This window comes from Prionailurus viverrinus, chromosome F2, assembly GCF_022837055.1.
Source record: "Prionailurus viverrinus isolate Anna chromosome F2, UM_Priviv_1.0, whole genome shotgun sequence".
Lineage (NCBI taxonomy): Eukaryota > Metazoa > Chordata > Mammalia > Carnivora > Felidae > Prionailurus > Prionailurus viverrinus.
The window spans coordinates 48,870,492-48,884,632 of NC_062578.1; the positions used below are offsets into that span (position 1 = coordinate 48,870,492).

At 40.2% G+C, this 14,141-nt stretch overlaps 1 protein-coding gene across 5 annotated transcripts in view; it reads right to left on the reverse strand.

Moving 5' to 3' along the window:
* Positions 1 to 12,126, reverse strand: part of AZIN1 (antizyme inhibitor 1) — a 30,579-nt gene extending 18,453 nt beyond the window's left edge. For all 5 annotated transcript variants that reach the window (XM_047842597.1, XM_047842598.1, XM_047842593.1 and 2 more), the window contains exons 1-2: positions 11,988 to 12,126; positions 7,721 to 7,858 (exon numbers count right to left, since the gene is read on the reverse strand). The gene's annotated coding sequence lies outside the window, so the exon portion shown is untranslated. The remainder of the gene's footprint in view (positions 1 to 7,720; positions 7,859 to 11,987) is intronic.
* Between the last annotated feature and the right edge of the window lie 2,015 nt (positions 12,127 to 14,141).

Here is a 14,141-nt window from a genome sequence, read left to right on the forward strand (position 1 = left end):
ATCAACAGTAAGTGGAAAGCCAGTAATGACAACAGGCACTCTTAAACTTATTTTTCAGGTGATAAGGTGGGGGAAAAAAAAGAAAAAAGAAAACCATAAATAACCCTAGAAAAAGAATATTAAAGGTGACTGCTGAAGAATTATTTTAAAAGACAAGAGCAAAAATGAACAGGAGATATTTAAGGGTGGGGGAGAAAAACCCTAAAAGAAATGAGCTCAACGGGCTAAGTTTGAAATGCCTAGGTAAAGGCTGCCATGTGAAAGGTCTCACAATTCTAAAATATGTCTTAATGAGAAAACAAAATACAGGATTTTCATACCATATACTTTTACATGTGGAATTGACAGGATTAGCCTTTTAAAAAATCTGTCTTGACTATCTGATGTAAAGATTAATTTTTTTCTGGAAGAAGTGTATGTACCCTCACTCAAGTAAAATACTTAAAGGCCTTTTGGTAATTAAGATGTAGTGACATTAAAGATAACTACTGTAATCCACATGAACAGGAAATTTACAACCATAGTAATTTCATGCTTTCTAAGCTTTTCAGGTGCAGTACAGGCACAGAATAATTCTATAAATAAATGCACTTAATTACTATTTTGATTACCTTAGAGCAGATCTCAGTCATCTTTCCAAGAAGAAACCTTAATTATCATATATAAAACACATGTGTAATACAATTATTGCAACAAATACAAGGTTAAGAAAGAGAATACCCTAGAAGCCCTATACAGCTTTCCCAGGTGGCAGTGGTTGCATCTCCCATAGAATAAACATGTTCATGCTTTTCCGATCATCATTCCCTTGTTATTTAATATTTATTGTTCTATGTGCCCCTAAACCATTGGCCTTACTGGTTTTGAACTATAAATAGCATGCCTGTTATTCTTCTACCATGACTGACTTCTTTTGCTCAACTTTAGTCTCAATTCACCCATGCAGATAGACATAACCAAAGTGCATTTATTTTCATTTCTGGGTAGTATTCTGTGTAGGTATGCCATTTATTTATCTGAACTGATCTATGGGTTACTTCCCATTTTTTGCTGTATTCTTTATGTTATTTATGACCTAACTTCTATTACTTATGTACCTAAGGGCAGTGCTATGCAAACTGTACTGTAGTGCAAGAGTCTAGCTTGCTGGCTGGAAGTTTAAGTAGCACTGGTCTAGGGCTACATACTAGAAGTGGAACTGCTAAGTTTTTGGTGAAAAAAGGTCTTCAAGTCTTTTGTTCATTTTCCCATTGTTTTTTACTTTTTCTTGTGGGAGCTCTTCATGAATTTAGGATAGCAAATACCTCACTGAGGATTATTTGGGGATGGTTTTTGTTAGATCGTCCATGTTGAACGTACTAAAGCATTTCATCCTACTTTTGGTCATGCCTAAAATAACATGTTTGGTCATGTTGAACGTAGGTGAACTGAAGTTCATCTAGAACCTAGAACTGTACTTATTTAGGAGCTCTTTAGGATATCAGAGGGTCCTTGCAGTAAAAAGCCAAGAGACAGATGAAAAATCACATATTCAACATAAACCTAATAATAATTTGTCTACATAAGCACATAAAATCATAGTAGGGAATTACATCCTAACAGCATGATAAAGAATTCAAAATATAAAACTGAAAAGCCCCTACAGTTAAGGGAAATTTTTTATTAAATGAAAGGAGAAAGAAGAGAATGCGTAATTTTTATGCTTATTAATCAATGTTTTAAGATTATTACAGCTAATACTACTCACGTTAATAATACCCCATTTGCAACTATGTGGATGGAACCAGAGGATATTATGCTAAGTGAAATTAGTCAGAGAAAGACAAATATCATATGACTTTACTCATATGAGGACTTTAAGATATAAAACAGACAAACATAAAGGAAGGAAGCAAAGTAATATAAAAACAAGGAGGGGGACAAAACATAAGAGACTCTTAAATACAGAGAACTGAGGGTTGCTGGAGGGGTTGTGGGTGGGGGGATGGGCTTAAATGGGTAAGGGGCATAAGGGAGGACACTTGGGATGAGCACTGGGTGTTAGACACAGGGGATGAATCACCGGAACTACTCCTGAAATCATTACGGCACTATATGCTAACTTGGATGTAAATTTAAAAGAATGGATATACTAAATACAAATAGTTTAAGAAGAGGTTTAAAATTAGTCTGACTTATAATCCATAACAGTTCACATCAGTGAGAAAAGAAGAAAACCTAAAATATGCACCTATAATGTTGGTTAATATATACAAATAAATAATCTAGTACAGGTGGTAAACTGCAGGACCTTAAATTCAGGAATGTCAGTTTTCCCATGCTACATACAGATTGCTGAATAAAATTCAGTAGTTCCTATGGGGAACAAAACCAAAAACCAAAAATAACAATACCCTAGAACAATGCTGTCCAATAGAACTTTCTGTATTAAATGCAATTTTCTTTATCATTGCCCGAAATAATAGCCATTAACCACATATAACTCCCCAGCACTCACAATGTGGCACCTGCAACTGAGAATGGAATCTTAAAGTTAGTTTTAACTTTTAAAGCTCACCACCCCCAAATAACTTTGATCAAGGTAACAAAGATCAATTCACAAGCTTACAAAGCTAGACTGTAAGGGCACAAAAAGTAACAAAGTAACAAACTCCACAGCAAATTCTGAAGAGAGATTTAAAATGCATGCTTACATAAGATAATGAAGAAAAGGCAAAAAAAAAAAAAGTTTGGAGAGGAGCATTCAATAAGAATTTGTTATCTTGGGTCCTTCTCCAAGTCAGTTAGTTCTAGGCATTTAAGCTCTGATCTCATAGTGGCTGAATATGGCTGAGGCAGGCTGAACGTCATCAGTGTAATCCTTGTAACTCAGTACAAATATTTTCTAATTCTTTCATAATGTTCTTCACATTACTCATTAGATTAAAGGATGGGTAAATCTTTGCTTCAGTTAGCTTGTGATAAATCATTTAAGTGTACATGGATGACCCTGGAATGAAAGGGAAGAACAAAAAATACCGTCTTCCTACGCCTTACCAATGTGAAAGCACTTCACTTGCAACAGCCTCTTTAGGCTTATCTGCACGACAGTCAGCCTAAAACAGCCTACTATTTACCTAGATTTTATAGCATGCAAGGTACAAATAACTTATTTACTCCTATTTGAAATTAAGAGTATCAAAATTTCAGGGGCCTAGATTAAGAGTCTCAAAAACTCTGAAATAACATCAGGTGAAAAGAGTATAATGGAACACACAGACTGGTAGCCACTGTTGATTCTCTTGGCTCAACTGTCTTTTGTGATAAATGCAAGAACCATTTTATGCCCTTTAAAAATTGGTCTACATTGCTTTCCAATCTTTTTGGCCCTCCCAGAGAAGATTCTAAATTTGCTCAAAGGAAAAAAATCCATGTTCCCCAAATGCTGTTTAATCCATTAGCATATTTCCACATTGTTCTTGTACAGAATACTTTTCCACTAATTTACACAAGCAGTGCAGAACCATCAAACACTATTTTATGTATGCCAGGGGATACATATGCCTTAAAAACTGGTTATTTCAAGGATAGTTTTATTTGACTTTTTTGTCAAAGACACTAACAACCATTAATGAGTGTTCTGCTGAATTTGCTTTCATCACAAAATCTGTAAATTACCAAAACCAAATTTTTTTCCAAAGTCAAAAACCTGACTTTACTACTGACAATTAACAGCAAAACACGAGGAAACAATACTAGTACATACATACAGAACATTTTTCCCTTAGTTACAATAATTCTAATTTAGGTAGGATGAGTACTATTAAGGCATATGTAAATATTACCAATCAGGAGACAGAACATGAATATTTAAAATGCTGATGATTCAGGGTGCCTGGGTGGCTCAGTCGGTTAAGCCTCCAGCTTCAGCTCAGGTCATTAATCTTGTGGTTCTCGAGTTCGAGTCCTGCATCAGGCTCTGTGCCGATAGCTAGGAGCCTGGAGCCAGTTTCAAGTTCTGGGTCCCCTCTCTCTCTACCCCTCCCCCACTCGTACGTTCTCAAAAATAAACATGAAAAAAATTTTTTTTCATAAAAAACAAAATAAAATGCTAATGATTCTTATTAAGTTCCTACATGAACATAGTCAACTGACAACCACATACAATATTTCAGACAAATTTTAAGAGCCCATTTAAACAAATCAATTGTAACCTTTTTCTAGATTTAGATACAACTTACTAAAAAGTGTAAGGAAATGATTAATTCAATCTGACTTCATCACCAGATCTGCTAATAAAAAGCAGTTGGTTAGAAGAGAATTTAGTTTTCTGGAAAGGCCTACTTCAGATTTTTCCATCAGGCTTATTAATTATAAAATGGAGCTCTGGCTAAAATAACTTGAGAATCTAGCCCACTGAAAAATCCACTCCAGCATAAAGCCCTAAGGATTTTTTTTTTTTAACAGCATGCAAAAGCTTTTCCACAATTAGAGGCCCTTCATTAATTTTAGATACTATTAGTGTTAAAACACCTGTCAAATATCTTTACAGTGCTCACATATTACATCATACATATATTCTAAAGAAAAGTTTTCAAAGAAAAAGCTTTTATATAAGCAACTACCTAAGTTCCTAAATACTTAATAAACGATCTCAAAATTCACATGGTTACCTGATTTAGAAACCTAACTCTGGAGGGAAATCCTAGAGCTCAGACCACCTGCACAGAACTATTGAAGTATTACAATGTTCAAATAGAGTTCACATAGCTATATGCTTTGCAATGCTATGCAAATGCAAGGATTTTCTACAAAAGCCAGCGTGTTAAGCCCTTTTAATGACTTTTCCAAACAGTATTGTTGCTCCATAGGATTTTAAATATCCAGTATAACAAATTCCTATTGATATCTAAGGACCTTTCTGGAATGTAAAATTTTCTCTTGCCATTTTCATTAATTCTACTCAAGAACCTTTGGAGCCAGTGATCCTTCCGGAATTTAAAATTTCTCAGATTTTAAAATGGCCAGGAGGTGAAGTCAACACCCTGTAATCACAATATTCTTGCAACAAAATTTAGCAATATTGGCACTACATGGGATAAGATAAAAAGAGCCTCAAGTCAGCTCAGATTCAGGTCAAGTTTTTGTTACCAAATCAGTTTAGGTTACTATAAGAAGGTCATAAAAAAATTTTTTTAAGTAACTTTTGAATTTCAGAATTATACACATAAGGGATTATGGACCTGCAGCTTTGCAGCAAAGCACCACGTACTAAAGTTTCCTTCAACATAATACACATTGTACCTGGGCATAGTAAGTAAAAGTCAGTTACTTTGGCTGCCAGAACCTGCAGAATAAGTATCTTTAATATATTCTACCTGTACTCATCTACCCGCAAAGGAGGTGTTAACTACGGATTTCCCAAGTTCACTATAAATACTAAATATAATGCAAAGTTAAGTTTTCATTACAGAGTTCAACTAAATGCCTGTTTTAATATGACATTCCTTAAATCATGAAGCTTGTTCTTAAATTTCCATCTTAGAATCTATTCATGACTATGTCATCAACTAGTCCCCACCCCAGAAAAGTTAAATCTCCAGGCCAATGAGGGAGAAACATCAGATACATTGGAAACAGACAGATGACTAACAAAAATTAAGAGATAACTGACTTGGTCCTGAGATGGCAGCAATAGTGCTTCTCTTTAATATGCACACAAGAGACCTGGTTAAAATGCATTGAGTCAGGTTTGGGTGGGGCTGAGATTCTGCATTTCTGTTGTAGTTGATGCTAATCCCAAAGACCACACTCCATTCATTAACAAGGGGTGGTTAATACACTCAAAAAAAAAAAAAAAAAATCATTGTATCAGTTTAGGGCTAAAGGAACTGTTCTAGTTACAGCTGAAATCTAGTTACAGCTAGATTTTAAAAATAAGTAATTTAGGGGTGCCTAGATGGCTCAGTCGGTTAAGCATCCAACTTCAGCTCAGGTCATGATCTCACAGTCCGTGGGTTCGAGCCCCGTATTGGGCTCTGTGCTGACAGCTCAGAGCCTGAGCCTGCTTCAGATTCTGTGTTTCCCTCTCTCTCTGCCTCTCCCCTGCTCATGCTCTGTCTCTCTGTCTCAAAAATAAATAAAAACATTAAAAAAAAAAATAAGTAATTTGCTCAAACTCACACAGCTAAGAGAAAGCCAGGAGAAACCCTCTAGTCAGGTTTCTAAGTCAACAGAACTTTGAAGAAATTTTATTAAACTTATTCCCCCCACTCTTTAGCCTTACAAATGTGTTCAAAACACATTTTAATTAGAGAAAACATTTTTATTCGATACGATCTTTTTAACAAAATCAGACTACAGGAACACTAACTGATAACCTATGCTTTCCTGAAAATGTCAATTGTTATTCCAAGTGTCTGCACAACTCAGAAACATGCAAACTTTGGGGCACCGGGGTGGCTCAGTCAGTTAAGTGTCAGACTCTTGATTTCAGCTCTGGGTCACATTGGGGAGTTTGAGCCCCACATGGAGCCTGCTTCAGGTCCTCGGTCTTCCTCTCTCTGCCCCTCCCCTACTTGCACGAGTGCTCTTTCAAAAATAAATAAATGTTAAAAAAAAAAAAAAAAACAAAACCGAAACCTCAAAACCCAAATTTCAATTGCAAGAAACCTAAAATAAACTATACAAATCCAGTAGCAAATTCAAATTTAAACATCAGTTTACTGTGGAACTGTATTTTGCACAGACATTCAATTCAAAAGTCAAATCCATACATAGAAAATCAAGTACTGGCAAAAATTATCCAAGAAAATCTGTTCAGAAAATAGCAAGCTAGGAGACGTACATATATCATCCCTCAGTAAGTCCTCTGAAAACAACCAATTTTTCCTCACCAGCTGAGTATTACATAAAGTCATCTTATAAAGCAATTATAAACTCTAGTAGTCACTTTATACCTGGCAAAATGCTCACAACTATACAAGAACTAATATTCACCTCTCCTACACCATGCTGTGAGGTATAGCTTCAGTGAGTAGAATGAACAGAATCTTTTACTCTATTTAAAAATGTCTTTCTTTCTGATTAAGCCCAAATACTTGAAAATTTACCAAACGGTTGAATGATGGAATAAGCCACTGCCTACACATTAAATTACAAACAAACAAACAAACAAACAAACAAAAAAACCCACCCCAAACTCTCCAACAACTTATATTAAAACCTGGATTAGTAAGATTTCCTAAAACTTGGTCTACAGTATGTACTTAAGTAGAGTAATACTTGTTATATATTCAAAATAAATTTTAAGTGATTCAGTGATTGGTAAACAATGCATATAAAACTGAATCAGTAAACCCTTAACTGTCAAGCCTTTATTTTTTTATTTTTAGAGCGTGCGTGTGTACAAGAAGAGAGCGAGCACACATAGGGGAGAGAGAGAGGGAGGGAGGAAGAAAGAGTTTTTCAAGCAGGCTCCATGCTCAGCTCAGACAGAGCCTGACACAGGGCTTGATCTCACAACCCTGGAATCATGATCTGAATTGAAATCAAGAGTTGAACTCAACCAACAGACTGAGCCACCTAGGTGCCCCTATTTTAGAACTTTTAAAAAGCACATTAAAGATCACTGCATTTTAAGAGGCAAATACAATCTCAAATTCAGAAAAAAAGTGAGCAATAAGAACTCTCTTTTACTTCAATTTTACAAGACCCCCAGTACAGATGTGAAAATACTTACATGGACAAGTTAGGAGATGGAACCCCCCTATCATCAGCTAGGTTCCCAAGGTGGCTCAGCGTTGAAGTCGAACTGCTCTCTATACAGCACTTCTCCTAGGCCCTCTGGGTAGTTGTATACTCGGTCAGAAAGTTCGCCCTAAAGAAGGAAATAAAAGTAGTAGTAAATAGTCATAAATTAAAAAATACGTTACACTGCACTTTTCAAGCAAGTTAAATTGATTTATAGATTAACTATGGGAGTATGTTTTAGTTTTAAAAGTGTTTCATTAATCACGTTACACAAATAATGTTTTCAAAGGATTTACCATATGACCAAGTACTTTTTTATGTAGTAAAAATTTCCAAGCTCTTATAGTGCAAATTTCACAGAACTGGTATCATCTTACCAAGTTGCTTTATCCACCTACTCAGTTTCCAGCCTTCATCTAATTTCATTTTTGCTTTTATTTATCCTCCAAAACCCAAATTTCTCAGTGGACTAAAACTGCAAAATTCCCCAAGTACCCTGGTCAACCTGATGTGTATAATGTTCTAGTATGATTTGTAATCTGCAACTACCCAGAACATTTCTTTTACTCTCCAAATTGCAAGTTCTTCTTTGCTTAAAGTATAAAATCTTACTACATACCAAAAAGAAGATCGAGGATTTAATACATTATGAATGTGAAATAACATTTGAGAATTGCCTTATACATTAAGGCAAGTCACTTGGAAGTTTATACTTCTCTTCCTCATACCTAACCTACCTCGCGTCTTTTTACTATCGCTAGAACAACATAGAAATGTTAAAGTGCTTAGCATGTTACAAAACACTAAGTTTTAGAAATGGTTATTACCTATTATGGTTTGATTGGATGGACTTCTCACCTCTTAATTAAACCGCTACACCTATACTTAGAAATCATAATTCAGTGGTTGCTACTTTAAATTAATATAACCGGACAGCATTTGTTAGAAAGGGTGATAAGGAAACCAGAAAAATGATCTAACTAGAGATTATAAGGTTAAGAATCAGAGAAATTTCACAAGTACTCTAGGTATATCTAAAGCATCTCAAAAAAATTTTAAATTAAAAATAAAGTATCTCTCATCTCCACCAGAACAGAAGCATCCTTGTGGTTCTTTTAATTTACTAAAAAAATATGCTCACATATTCTTGATGAGTCAAGAACCCTTACCAACATGCAACGGTGATTATAACCTTACATTAGATTCCAAATAATGTACTCAAAAACAAAGATTTTGAGTCTTCCCACACCAAGATAATTTTAAAAATAAATTAAAAGTTGACTCATGCTGCAAAGACAGAGTTTATAAGGAATAGGATAATTATCCTGGGTGAGACACTCTCATCTGCCCGCCCCCCCCCCACCATGTATCCACATCCACACAACTGTTTTGCTTAATGCAACCTCAAGAGCAGTGATATAAAATATTAAGGATAGTAAACTTCAGACATTCAAAAATTTTCATCATCTCTAAAACATTTCCATCTAGCAACAAAAGAAACTAGTAGGAAATGAAAACCCTAAAATATGAAAAGCACATTTTGGTAAAATAAAAGCAGCATATAGGGTAAAAGAGCTATTTACATACAGGATAAATATTCATACAGTTAAGATAAGCCACAAAGGAGTTACATGAAAATGTGGAGAAAAGGAGGTACAGGAAAAGATAAGTTATTCTCATTTAGAATGGTATGTGTAAATCCTTTGGTTCATGAACACTGCAATCAAGTTCCTTAACTGAAGACAATGTCTCTCATTACAGCTAGGTGAACAGCACAGAGAGAACTAGTCCTGACTGAAGTCAGCAGCAGGTCACTACCACAAAAAAAATCAAGTCTCCCATCACTTTTACAGTACTATCCCAAAGCCTAGTACCCCCAAATTATCAGTATTTGAACAAAATACATTGCATTTACCAATGACTTTTAAAGTCGCTATGTAGTATCCTCTCCAAAAACCCCAAACTCCAGTCTAATGATGAGAAAAGTAGCAGACAAAGCCAAACTGGGTGACATTCTACTGGGTATCTGGCCACTACTTCTCTATGCTATCAATGACATGAAAAACAAGGTTAAGAAACTGTCACACATCAGAGAGAACTGGGGAAGATATAACAACTAATGTAACATGGTACCCTGAATTATCCCGTAACAGAAAAAGGACATTAAAAACTGATGAAATTCAAATAAAGCCTAGAGTTTAGTTAATAGTAATGAATCAAAGTCAGTTTCTTAGTTTTGACAAATGTACCACAGTAAGATGCTAATAATGTGAACTGGGTGAGAAGTATGCAGCTCTATACTATCTTTGCAACTTTTCTGTAAATCTAAAATTATTCCAAAATAGTCTATTTTACAAAATCAAAGTATTCACATAATCGGCTACCACTAAGAAATAAAAAAAAGGAACAATCTATTGATACATGCACTTCCGACGACTATCAAAAACATGAATTAAAGAAGTTTTTCAAAGAAAAGAAAGCAAACAGTATAATTCCATTTTAGACAAAGCTAATCTGTGGTTTAAAAAAAAATCAGAATCCTGGTTGCCTCTGAAGAGTGGGAGATTGTCATTTGAAAGGGCAAAAGAGAACTTCTGAGGTAAGGCAAATGCTCTACATCTTGATAGGTCTGGATTGCACAACTCTATTTTTCGTCAAAACTCATCAAATGATATACTTAAAGATCTGTGCATTTTAAGGTTATGCGGATTTTATCCAAAGATTTTTTTTTTTTAAGAAATAACCAGTATTAGGCTATGATATATGCTCATGAACTGAAGTTGGAGGCGTTAAGTGTTCTAATGTCTCCGACTTTGAAACACATGGGAAAAAACCGACGTGAATTGATGAATGGATAGTAGGATAGCAAAGAAAGCAAAACGTTAAATCTAGGAGATGTAATTCTTTCGCCTTCTATGTTTGAAAATTTACTAAGTTAAACGTGAGTGGCAGGAGAAGGCACTGATATTCCATCACCTGTAATCATCAGAAGCCTACCTTTCTACTAAATGCAAACCCCTCAGGGCTTCTTTGTCTTCGTGACCAGCATCTGCACTCTCACATTTGCAAAAAATTAAAGATTAGGGCCTTGCCCGACAATCCTTAGCCCTATTTCTGCCAGATCACACAGCACTTCTCTCTTCCTTAAGGGTCCTCAGGTTTGCACCCAAGCTGTGGGGCTTAAAGGTGGAAACACGAAGACAGTCAACACCTTAACGGGTCCAAGGCACCACCACAGAATCCAGTTAAGTCTGAACATCAATGGGGCTGTAAATTGTGTACCCGACCTCAGGTTTCCGAACCAGCAGGGTAGCCCAAAAAACAAACGCTCAGAATGTATTTTGGGCAAGAGTTAAAACACGTCACCATCATTCCTGTTGGCAGTCAAAATAGTACTTGATAAGCCACCCAAGCCTACCGTTCTCCCTCTCACTGCCCAGGAATCGTGGCGCGGACGGGAAAACGAAGCCATGGTGACTAATCCTCAGGCTCCAGGAGGTGACTGGGGTGAGTGAAGGCAACTTGGCCCAATCAGGAGAGCCGCAGGGGGCGGAGCAGCAGCCCCGAGGCTTCCAGAAGGGGCCAAGGGCCTCTCGCTAGCTACCTGACACCGGGGCTTCCCTGCCTCCGGGCCCCGAGTGGCGTCAACTTTCCTCCACCAGAGGGGGGCCGCACTCCCCGCACCCCCAAGAACCCGTCCTCCTCCGGCAGCTGTCACAGGAGGCCGCCGCCGGGCCCGCCCCGCTCCATTCATAACCTAAGGCCCCGGCCGTTGCAGCCCTTCGCGCCGCCCGCGGGGATCCCGGAGGCGAAGTCGCAACGCGCCTCCGGGCCGGGGCTGCCAGACCAAGGCCCCTCAGGGCTGCGGCCCGGCCCCCTCCCCGGAAACAGCAATGCACCACGGGAGAGGGGTGGGGGCCGCACGCCGCCGGGAAACGACGCCGAACCCCGGAGGAGACCCCCGCGAGCGCCCCCACGCGCACACGCCCCCTCACCTTAACCGCGGTGGCCCCCTGCTCCGCCGAGCGGCAGGCGGCCGCCTGAGGGCCCCGAGGCGCGCCCGCCACCCCAGCCCGCCGCGCCGCCGCCGCGGAGACACCGACCGCCGCCACACACACCGCCGTCCGCCATATTCGAAGCAGCCGGCCGCGGGGCACTGCGGGGCCGCCGGCCGAGTGGCGGGGCCCAGTCTGGAGGCACCCGGCAGCTCCCCGAGGCCAGCCCCGCGCCCCCACACCCCTCGGGTCAGTACTCACGTGAGATAACGGCCCAAAGAGTCGGGTAAAGCGTCTTCTCTTTTTCGGCGGAATTTTTAAAGAGGGATGTGGTTACCTTGAGCAGAAATACCCAAGGCGGCCTGGGCCATAGGCTGCGGGGACGACGTGGGGGGAAAAGCGCGGCACCGACACCAGCTGTGCAGCAGTGGCGGCGGCGGCCGAAGGGGAGAAATAGAACAACAGCTCAGGTAAAAGAAGAATGGCGAGGACTGGGTGGGGAGAGGATTCGGCCTCGTCACACTGCAGAGCGGAGGAACGAGAAAGGATGAGAAGAGGCAAAGAAGGCGGAAAAAAAAGAAACACTGCAGCCAAGCGAAGAGCCAGAGAGTGTGGGAAGGCGGTGCCGGAGACGCCAGTATTTATAGTAAGTGGGCGTGGTCTTGTGACGTCACAGCCATCCGGGCTGCCGCGCGAGTGGGGCGGAGTCGGGCTGCGGCCCGCGGCGGAGGGAGGCAGCGGAAGAGACAGGCGTGAGACGCGGAGGGGGCGAAAGGGGGCGGGGCGGGCGACCCCGAGTGCAGGTGCCGACCGCCTGGTGGCTTCCTGCCCTCGCGCCGGCTGCAGCTCCCCCGCCGCGAAGCTTCTGACGCGCGGACGTGGGCGGGTGAAGGAGAAGAAACGCGGCTCGTCCGCAGCGCGGCGTGGCCCCGCTTCTCCACCCCCTCAGGTGTCCGGGCTCACGCCCGTCGCTGGCCCCCGCTCATTGGGAGCTGGACCCGGGTCTCTGGTGGCCGCGACGCTGAGTTGTGCTGGGTCAGGGGCGGCGGCATGCTTGCGCTGCCTGGAGAGGCTGTAGGGGAGGCCTGTGAGGGCCTTCGCCGGAGCTCCCACTTCGAGTGCGCTCCGCGTTTTGAGGGTTCCATAGGCTACGCCTGGGGACTGTCCTCCCAAGGTGAAGCTCCGGCACTGGAGGGATACCCCGGTCCTTTCTGGAAAAGAGTTCCTAATGACCAGGATGGGTTCCTTACTCCAGCGCTGGTGAGGTTACAGAGCCTCGTGACCCCGCGAAAATGTCCCTCGTGTATGTTACAATATGGTGCAGTAGGATTTTTTCTTTAAGCAGTGTAGACTCTCTGTCCTCATTTGAAGGCAGTCACACCCAGTCCTTATTAATCAAGGACCGGTGTTGGAGAGGGGATTACTGATGTTACAAATGCATATTACTTTAATCCCACACGTCTCATTTTCACAGTCATTTAAATTTTACTACTCCATAACAAACTTTTTTCTTTTTTAAACTGGGGAGCCTAGTACGACCCACATAGCTTTTAATTTATTCTCATCTTTTAAAAATGTCTTCATACTAGTGATCAGAAATCGTGAATCTTGTGCTAACTCCAACTCACAGTGTCACAAATGAAATAGGTTTTTACACATCGCTTTCAAGTTAACATCTATGAAATTAAGACCTTGACTTTTTTTTCTTTCATTCTTCCCCACCCTCTATTTTGTGAGCAGCATTGTGGTTGATTAATAAATCACAAATTAGGAAAGAAGAGAAAGAGCTTTCCTGGATGGAAAGGTAACAAACGGTAGCAACGCTGAACTGTGGGGTTTAGGAGGAAAGTATTTGGTAAAAATCGGGAGTCTGGGCTCTTCCTAATTTCATTTTTCCATATTTCATTGTAATATATCTTGGCTTCCTCGTTCATTCCTTAAACATTCTTTTTGATTCAGAACATTTATAAACACAGCATTTTCCTAGACCCCCCTGGTGGAAGAAGGAGGCTAGAGATGAATACACTACTTGAAATCTTGCTAACAATCTGGCAGGGGAAATAAAACAACTACACAAAATAACTAAATTGTTGATAGATAAATATGTAACATGCTGCATGGAACCTAGTGGAGGGAGGAAATGATTACAGCTAAATGAAAGAAGGCTGCTGGGGAAAGGTAGTGATAAAATTTTTTTTTAATTTTTTTTTTAACGTTTATTTATTTTTGAGACAGAGAGAGACAGAGCATGAACGGGGGAGGATCAGAGAGAGGGAGACACAGAATCTGAAACAGGATCCAGGCTCTGAGCTGTCAGCACAGAGCCCGACGCGAGGCTCGAACTCACAAACCGCGAGATCATGACCTGAGCCGAAGTCGGCCGCCTAACCGACTGAGCCACCCAGGCGCCCCGGT